Raw genomic sequence first — 9,885 nt, 5'->3', positions numbered from 1 at the left:
CTAAAGTTAGTTCACATGATTGTGAATTCTTGGCAAGTCCAAAATTTGATGAGGGAGGCTGGCAGGCTAGAGACTCAGGAAAGAGTTATAGTTTCAGTCCAAAAGTGGTCAGGCTGCAGACCCAGGAAGAGCCAATGTTCAAGTTCAAGGCCATCTGCTGGACAATTCCTTCTTGCTTCTGGTGGGTCATTCTTGTTCTATTCAGGCCTTCATCTGATTGGATGAGGCCCACTCACATTAGGAAAGGCAATCTGCTTCACTCAATGTTCACTGATTTAAATGTTAATCCCACCAAAAAGCATCCTCAGAGAAATATCCACAATAATGTTTGATAAAATATCCAGACACTGTGGACCAGCAAAGTTGACATATAAAATTAGCATCAGTTGACATATAAATTTACCATCAAAGTGGTAAATCATCTTAGCCTTTGCATCACAGGCTTTGACTACTTGGACCACTTATTTTATGCCATAGAAAAATATACTTATAATTGGATGTCAGATGTCAACTATTTCTTTAGAGAGTATGTCTTTTAGAGTATATTTATTTCATTCTTTTGTTTCTTATGATTTAAAGGTTTTTTTTTTTCCTCACCCTATGCATATTTAATTAGTGGAAAAAGATGAGGTCCAGCCTTTTGGGGAGGCATTTAAAAGCATTTTCCTTAAAACACATTGATACAGTTAATGCCCTTTCCCTTAAAGCAATTCATAATGAACCCACAATGGAATAAAAACCAAATGAGGCTAATGGAAACTTATTCAGATTAGATTTTAACGTTTTACAAAAGCTTGCATGGAATCTTAGTGTTTGCTTCGTTGTTCAAAGTTTGAAGGGGTTTATACTGAAGATGATGCTAGCAATGCTGCAGTTTTAAATTTTCTTTTGTGAAATTCTTCATTGTTTTCAATGAGGCTCATTGTTGAGAATCACTGGTCTTGTTCTGCAGCAGATCCCCTTCTGTATACCCCTTTGGAAACACTGCAGGAACAGACTTCGTTTGCTTATCTATTAATCATTCCGAGTCTTTATTGAGTGGCTCGTTCTTCATTCAGGGATCTCTGGAGTGTACCTCAGTCACAAGCAGTATGCTAGTTTTATGAGTGTAGTTTTGGGTATTTGTTTTACACATACAGGCTCAAACAAGAAATTATTTTCTTATCCAAGGTTAATAAAAAGGCATATCATAGCGTTCGTACTTCAGCTCAAGTCCAGCATTACAGCTATCTTCCTTGTCACCTGGTTGGAAGTTCTTTTTCCTGGGATGTTGATTTGATGTTAATTTTAAACATCATTTTTCCTTTCCAAGTATTTTAAGCTGTGAAATTAATATGTGCTCACTGTATCTTGTGAAATAAGGAAAAAATTATTAAGAAAAAGCTAATGATTTTTTTCTACCTTTTTGCGGAGACCAATGCCAACAACTCCAAGGTTATAGAAACACACAAATACACGTTAGTGTTGTTCAATTTTATAAATGACATAACACGCATGAATTAGCAACTTGTTTTCCTCATTTAACAATTCACTATGGACAGCTCTATAGGTCAACCGATAGCCATATTTCTTATTTTAAAAATAACTCCTGTTAGAGCCTCGGTTCTCACAAAAGATCTCAGATAAGGGCTTGTCTGCAGGCAGTTTATTCTAGAAAGTGATTCCAAGGACCAGGAGTAGAGGACTGGAAAGAGTGAAGCAGGGAAGGAGGGAAATTCAACCAGTGGCTCAATAGGAAGCTGCCAGAACTGTGGGAAGCTGGGGCTTTTGCAGAGCAATGTAGATTGCATCTTGGAGTGATCTGCCCAAGGGACAGAAGAGAAGCCATTTACCTATGGGCTTCCACTCTCTAGTGGCCAGGGTACGCCCCATGCGCTTTGCAATTTCAGGTTTGTACATGTGTTGGAATGGCTGAGTTAATACTTACAAATGTCTCCAAATGTTGACAGAGAGACTCTGAGCACAATGCAGGAAGTGTGCCATGCAGCTGAAGCAAAGTACTGTCAATCATACCTGCAAGCGGCTGGTTGCTACGGCAACAGCTGGAGTAAAATGTGGACTGAGAGTGCATGAGATGATACCCAAGAGATGTCTAAAGCAACCGCATAATGTTCCGTAATGTGTATGTACCACATCTGTTAACAATACACAGTTGGATAGATATTTGGTTTTTTTCCCATTTAATTTTTTGCCACCACAAACTGGCACTGAGAATCCCTATACATATATTCTTATTTACTAGTACTTTTAGGTCTATATAATATATTCCCCGGAGTGTCATTGCTAGTGAAAAGCACTTTTCATTTACTAACTCATTTATTCCTCCCACAGTTGAGTCATTATGCCAGTCCTATATTTCACATGAGGAACTGGGGCACATCAGAGTCCAGGAAATAAAGGCAGTTTGATTTTTTAAAAGACTATTGAAAAACTAGATTCCAAAATATTCTTTGACTGCAAGATGAGAAGACGTTGACATTATAATATCAATGTGTTTTCATTTCCTTAACCTGTTAATCATGTTTTTCTGCAGCATCATATGTTCAGTGAAGGGAGGAAGGTAGATGCTGCTCCCAGAAAAAGGAAGCTATGAACTAGCAGAACTCTTTCACACAAGAAAATGAAGTGGAAAGCCTAATGCTTGCTGAGAAATGTACCTGGAAGGTCACCACTGGGGTGAGCTGGGAGAATTATCCAACTTGAAGACTACATGTTGACTGCTTGAGCATAGGACCTCAGTGGGGATTGTAGGTTTTTATAGGGAAAACTCCTGGGCCCTGACCAAACTCAGAGACTCCATGTCCACTAACTCCCTTATGTTTTAGGAGATAGCAGGGCAACCAGCTGTCAGGCAGACAAGGAAATGAGCAAGAGCTTATTTCTCCAATCACATAGAGCTTGTGATTGCAACTAGGTTACAGAGGTCTTTGACAACAAAATAGCTCAGTTTGTTTGAATAGCCTTCAAGTCATGATGTCTGAGATTCTTGAGGGAAGAACAGTATCATATTCATTTTGTGACGGTGGTAATAAGGAGATGCTTTTCAAGCACAGAGGAAGACATGCTTATATTCATATGGAACTCAAAAACAAAATGAGAAACAAGCCACAATATGAAGATCCCTTAAGAGGTAGAAATGGGCAGCCTAAAGATCTTCCAGTGAATTCCTTTACATTTTGATTGCACTTGTTCTCTGGGCCAGTCATAATCTTAAGGGCAAAAGCCTCGTGGATAACATGAGATTCCTTTACTCAATGAACCAAACTTCCAATAAGCCTTAAAAAATCTGGAAATAATGAACATGATATGGTATGTTGTATTACTTTTCTATTACTGCCATAACAAATTACCACAAATTTAAAGTCAACACAATTTATTATCTAAAAGTTTCTGTAGGTCAGAAGTCCATGTAAGCCATGATGGGTCCTTTGCTTAGAGTCTCACAAGGCTAAAATCAAGGTTCTGGCTGGGCTGTATTCCTTACTAGAAACTCTGGGGAAGAACCTGCTTCCGAGATTGTTCATGCTGTTGGCTGAACTAACTCTCTTGTGGTTGGAGGGTTGAGGTCTCTGCTTCCTTGCTGGCTGTCATCCAAGGGCCAGTCTTTGCTCCCTGAACTGTCTGCATTCTTTATCATGCTTTCCATGTGGCTTCCCTTAGCATGGTGGGTTGAGTCCCTCTCACACTTTCAGTCTCTTGGACTTCTTTTCCAACATCTCTCTGACTCCAGGTAGAGAAGGTTCTCTGCTTTTAAGGTTTGTGTGAGTATTTTGGGTCCATCTGGATAATCCCTAATAATCTTTCTTTAAAGGTCCAGTGACCTTAATTACATTTTCCATGTAATGCTCCTCATAACATATTCACAGGTTTCAGGGATGAGAGCATGGACCTCTTTGTGGGGGTTCATTCTGCCTACCACAAACATTACTGACACATAGGAAGGAGGTGGTAATACTATTTAAAGAAAAGGCAGGGCAGAGAAAAACATCATCAAAGAAGTAACATTTGAGTTGTGTTTCTAACAAGGAATAGGATTCCATCAAACAGGATGTGTTTATGAACGTTAATTTAGACAAGTATAAAGTTAGGAAGACATGAAAAGATTTGGACATATTTGGGATTGGTATGTAGTTTAGTGTAGCTAAAATATGCCTAGATTTAAATCCTAGCTGTGCTGCATTACCGGCTATGTAATCTCGTAAGCCTTAAGTATCTTAGCCTTGGTTTCTTCTTCTGTTAAATGGGGGTAAAAATAGTGCTGATTTCACAAAATATGAGAATTAAACGAGCTAAAATACCAAGGTACATATCACATGGCATCTTTCACACTGCAATTGCAAAATCAAAGACAGCTACATCATTAGAATTATTATTATTACTACCAGAGCTAGAGAGGATTGAGAAAGAATGGAGAAGCAGCAGGAGTTGAGTAAGGCTAGCTCTGCAGGCTGGGGTCAGAGTGTGAGGCTAGAGTGAGACAGTATTCATCACTGTTTTTTTAGAAAATCATTTTCCTTTTTGGCTTCTCTGACATCACACTTCTATGGATTTTATCTTACTTTTGAAGGTTTCATCTCAATTTTCCTTAGTGGGTTATATCCTGAGTCCTCCAGACTTCTTGTGAGACCATGTCTTTTCCCTAAAAGATTTAGTCTAGTTCATGGATTTAATGACCTTATCTTTATATCTTGTTCCCAAATTCTACTCTGAACTGGGACCTTACTTGGATATTACAACCTAAGTATTATCCCTCACCACAGCCCGTTGTTCTTGTGCCTTGACTACTCCCCATTCTCTCACCTCACCCCATTATCACCCCCAGCATCACACCCAATAACTACTCATTTCCAGTGCTTTTTGTTTCCAGTTGATTCCCAGCAATAAAAAATAATTGCAACTAATAGTTCCTGAAATGCAGTTTTATTCTTATTCACTTTTCATAGGCCATTTCCTTCAATTGGCGTAGCCATCCCAGACTCAAATATCTTTCCATTTTGAAGCCCCTAAAATAGATGATCACTCCCTATTCTATGCTCTCTGTGTACCTTGCACATACTGTTGTAGTTGCATATATTGCAATGTGTTGTAAAGAGCTGCTAACATATCTGACTCTCCTAGAATTATGCTATGGGCACCTTATAAGTCCACGGCTTTTCATCTTTGTATTTACCATACCTAATGAGCTTTATGACTCATACTAGTAGCAGAGATTCACAAAATAATTGTTGAAATGATGATTTTATCCTACAGGCAACAGGAAGCCACCAAAGTAAGTTTTTTTAGTGCATGACATTATCAAATAAGTGTTTCAGCAAGATAGTTCTGGCAGCTATGCTAGATAGGTTGGAGAGAAATGAAAGACAGGTGGCAGAGAATCTAGGAAGTTTCTTTATAATCCAAATGAGAGATGATGAAGGTTTGGCAGTGACCTTAGAAATTTAAAAGAATGAATAAATGTGAGAGATTCTTTGAGGCAGAGTACCTGATCTATTGAGCAATGGGACAAAGGAGCTAGAGAAAAGAGTCATATAGGACAATGCTGCAGACCTGGTTAACAAGGTGAAATAAGTGTTGAGATAGAGAGCTTAGAAGGAAGACTTCCTTAATGAAAAAATATACTAGGTATGGTTTTGAACATGTTTGGATGGAGGTAGGGGCTGAGGGACATGCCACTAGAAATCTCTAATAGGAAATTGGAGATCAAGGCCATGTATATATTTTCTATGTTTTAAAGCATTTAGTCAAATACGTATGTTGACTTTAAGAGTGTTTGTAGAACTTTATGAGACATTTCCTGTTCTTTGTTTTCTATGCCTTTATCTCCTTCTTTACTATCTAACCATAGTGTACACAGTGCTGTATAATAAGCACAAGGAGAGAAAAATTAAATTCACAGGGGTTTCGGCACCTCCTCACTCCTTCTTTATTCTGATCTCCTCTTCAAGAAGGAGCACAAACACACAGTGCTCATCACCACAGAGGTGATGAATACACAGAAGTCAAGAATGGAAAACTGCTGTAGGTCCTATGGGAATTAATAGTGAAACTTACCTACATGTTTTGACTCCCCAAAGTTTTAACTCAAAGCATTAGACAAATATAGTTTGACTCTCTCTAAAGATGTTGAAGAATCCATTGCTTCTCTCCCATTCAAGATAAAACAATGTCTTAATGACATTGTCTCCAGAGAATACTAGGCTGTCTTGAAAACCTGTGACATTAGCCTTTTAGTTTCACTAGATTCTTGTGATTCTAGATGAGACACTAAGGGCACCTGTCCTTTATGACCTCTAATGCAATTGAAGAAGCAATGTACACATTTCCCTGAATAGGAAGGGAAAGATAATCATGACTTATGTAGACTGGGTGGAATCATTTCCCTGAAGGCTGTGATTGCATTGTGCAGATTTTGTGCCTAATTAACATTTCAAAATATGGATTTGATTGTCCTATGGAATTGCATGTTCATACTTACCAAGGACACAAGAACAAGTAACAGCTTTTTTTTTTTTTACCGATAAGACATCTTCTTTACCTAGCACTTACTGGCTGCATAGAAACTACAGACAATAAATCTCACTTGAATATTTTGTGAGATTTCCTCTTAAAATGCAGGAAATGTATCCCTCCTACAGATTGCAAGCAATTCTAAATTCTTTCCTCGGAGATTTATCCTTAAACTCTTTGTGGCAAAATGCAATTTATTTTGAGTAGCCTTAAGTTCCTTAGGACTTTAATAAGTTTAATGAATATTTACCTGTCATTTCCCACATCAATGCTGTCTACTATGAGCAGCCATGAGCTTTAGAGGTTAGTTCTTTATTATGACCTACCAGACCAACTTCTTTCAGGGACTGCAGGTGGGCATTAGGCATTTAAAAAACTTGTTTGATTCTGAATGCCATAAGGAACAATAGTTAAAAAGTACTTTGATATAAGGTGGATACTAGAAATGGAAATAATAAGTTCATCAGTGTTGACAACCACTGTTCCTCTCTCATTCTGATCTCCTCAAGAAGGAAGGGTATAAACGCCTGTCAAGGACCACTGTAGACACAATAGACTCAGAAGCACCAAAGATGGTTCTATTATATATACATGCCGATGGTGGTGGGGTACACTGTAAGACAACGTGTAACTCAGATTGTGAGAGTTGGAAACTAAAGCTTTTATGGGAGACAGAGGGGATTATAAACCTTGGAGCTCTGGAGGCTATCTTTATTCATCTGTCATCCAAATGGGGAGGGCTTTGAGATGGGTGTACTTTGAGCAGGTAGGAGATCTTGGTTTTAGATGAGTGCCAGATTGAGCCATATGGGAAAGAAAGAGAAGATCAGACTGCCAAGACTAGTGTGGATCTTAGTTTGAAGAAAGAATGACAAAAGTGAGGACAGGTGGTCTACGAGGCTCCAGTATTTTCTGACCTAGTTTTCCAAGCTAGGGAGAAGATAAAGATTTGAGGCAAAACCCTGGCTATGAATGAGGATTATATGCTGGCCTGTGCCACTGCAGAAAATGCAGGACAGGTACACACTCAGTGGAGGAGAGAGCTGCCCTAGCATCTGACAGAGTAAATCTGAGGGAGCAGCAACCTCTGTGAAATCCTCAGCTCAAACTGCAAAATGGGAAAACAGTCATTTTCATAAAAGATAATTCTGTGCCAGACCAGAGCCCTCTGATTTAGATAGTCTTATAAAAAATTTAAAAAGACAATTACGAAGTTTGTCATATGGCACTGGAGAAAAATCTCCCTATTCAGTTCTAGGATTCTTCAAGATGATTTGGTTTCCACCTGGCTACCCAAAGAGAATTGCTTGGCTGCTATAGCAACTGTGTCCCTGGATATATAGCAGTTGACAAAAACACTCTTTATATGCTGATTTTTATGTGTAGAAACGTAGGCTGGGCTGGTGAGATGGATGAAATAACAAGCTGGATGATAAAACTGCTATAAGACAATGCTGTAACTCTCCTTTATCACACACTTCACATTCCATTCGTCAACAAATCCTGTCAACTCCACCACTCTCCCGCTGGTCTCAGCCACCACCATCTCTCGCCGGGAGTTTTGCAGCAGGATCCAGTATGCCCTCTTGTCTTTCACCTGTCTACTCTCTAAACAGCTGTCAGAGTAGTCATTTACAAATATAATTCAGATTATTTTATTCTTTCAATTTAAATCCTACAATTGTGTATCAGTCAGCTCTTGCTTCAACAATTCTGCTTAACAAACCACCATAACTTTTAGTGGTTTACAATATTAAGCTTTAATTTTCTCACCCCCAAGTAGCTGAGGTAGCTCTGCTTCAGGCTTTATGATGGGTTCTCCTGTGTTCCATCAATCTTATTCTAAAGCCCTTACTGAAGAGGCAGTGGCCTGCAGCCTTCTCTTCAAATGGTATATTAGTCTTTTCTCATGCTGCTAGTAAAGACATACCCAAGACTGGGTAATTTATAAAGGAAAGAGGTTTAATTGGCTCACAGTTCCACATGGCTAGGGAGACCTCACAATCATGGCAGAGGGCAAATGAGGAGCAAAATCACATCTTACGTAGTGACAGCCAAGAGAGCATATGCAGGGGACCCCCCTTTGTGAAACCATCAGATCTCATGTGACTTATTCACTGTCACCAGAACAGCATGAGAAAGACCCCCCCCCCACAATGATTCATTTACCTTCCACCAGGTGCCTTCCACAACACATGAAAATTAGGGAGTTACAATTCAAGATGAGATTTGGGTGGGGACACTGTCAAACCATATCAAATGGTAATCAAGGTAATGTCTCCAGAAACCAAAACAGCCAATGTGACCATATTTAAGGCCTCTGAGTCACATTTGTTAACATTCCATTGACCGAAGCAAGTCACATGCATCAAAGGTATGAGGAAGTGCACTCTACTTCCATAGGACACTGTAACAAAATATGGCAAACGATATGAGTGTGTAATTCTATGACAGACAAGTGAAATAACGGAGTCTCCCCAAAATGGCTTCCAGTGGCACTTGGAGAAAGCCCCCAAAACTGTAGCCTTTATCACAGCTTGCAAGGATCTATATTATCTGGTCTCTAGCTACCTTTCTGAAATAATTTTCTACCACTTCTTTCTTTCTCTGTTGCAGATGCTCTGGTCCTTCTATTCCTTGTACTTTCGCAGTATATTGTTCCTGGACTTTCACGTTCTTCATTACTTCTGACTGAAATTCCCTGCACACCTCTGCACAACTTCCTCTCTTTTGCCTCATTCTGATCCCTGATTAAATATCAGTTCCTAAGAAAGTTCTTCCCCAGCTGCACTGTTTAACATTTAGCACTTGCAACACTCCTTTTTTTAATCTGCTTAATTTTTTTTTCCTCAGCATTTAGCACTACTTGCCATGTGTTCTAAACTTATTTATTTGATTCTTGTCTGTCTCCTACAGGAGAATGTAAGCTCTGTGAAGGCAAGGACATTGATGATGCTGTACTTCATGGGAGTGCAAAAGGTAATTGTTGAATGAATGGATAAGCTGAATTGCATTAACTGCCAGGTTCCATTCATGTCCTGCAGCTTCTTTGGGATAGACCAATGTGTAGCCATGTAAAGAGATAAAACACTCACAGGCTAAGGGCAAAGTTGTTGTTTTCCCTCTATAGATTCTTGCATACAAGCTCCTTTCACATGGGAAAATATTGATCTTGGAGTCATTTTTCCTTACATATTCCTTTCCAAGTAGTTATTTCAGGTTTCAGAAAATGAAGGCCTAAAGATTTTGGTATGAGCTACGATCACTCATTTGCTTGAGTCAATGTGCTTTGGATTGTTTGTGTGTTTGCGTATATCACGGGTTGGCAAAGTTAATGTTGGTTTCCAAGTTACCAACTCGTGGTTTTTGTTTTAACTA

This window comes from Sapajus apella, unplaced genomic scaffold, assembly GCF_009761245.1.
Source record: "Sapajus apella isolate SASKATOON/1434 unplaced genomic scaffold, GSC_monkey_1.0 scaffold27, whole genome shotgun sequence".
NCBI classification, from domain to species: domain Eukaryota; kingdom Metazoa; phylum Chordata; class Mammalia; order Primates; family Cebidae; genus Sapajus; species Sapajus apella.
The sequence above is the reverse complement of the archived record's forward strand: the minus strand, read 5'-3'. Positions refer to the sequence as shown.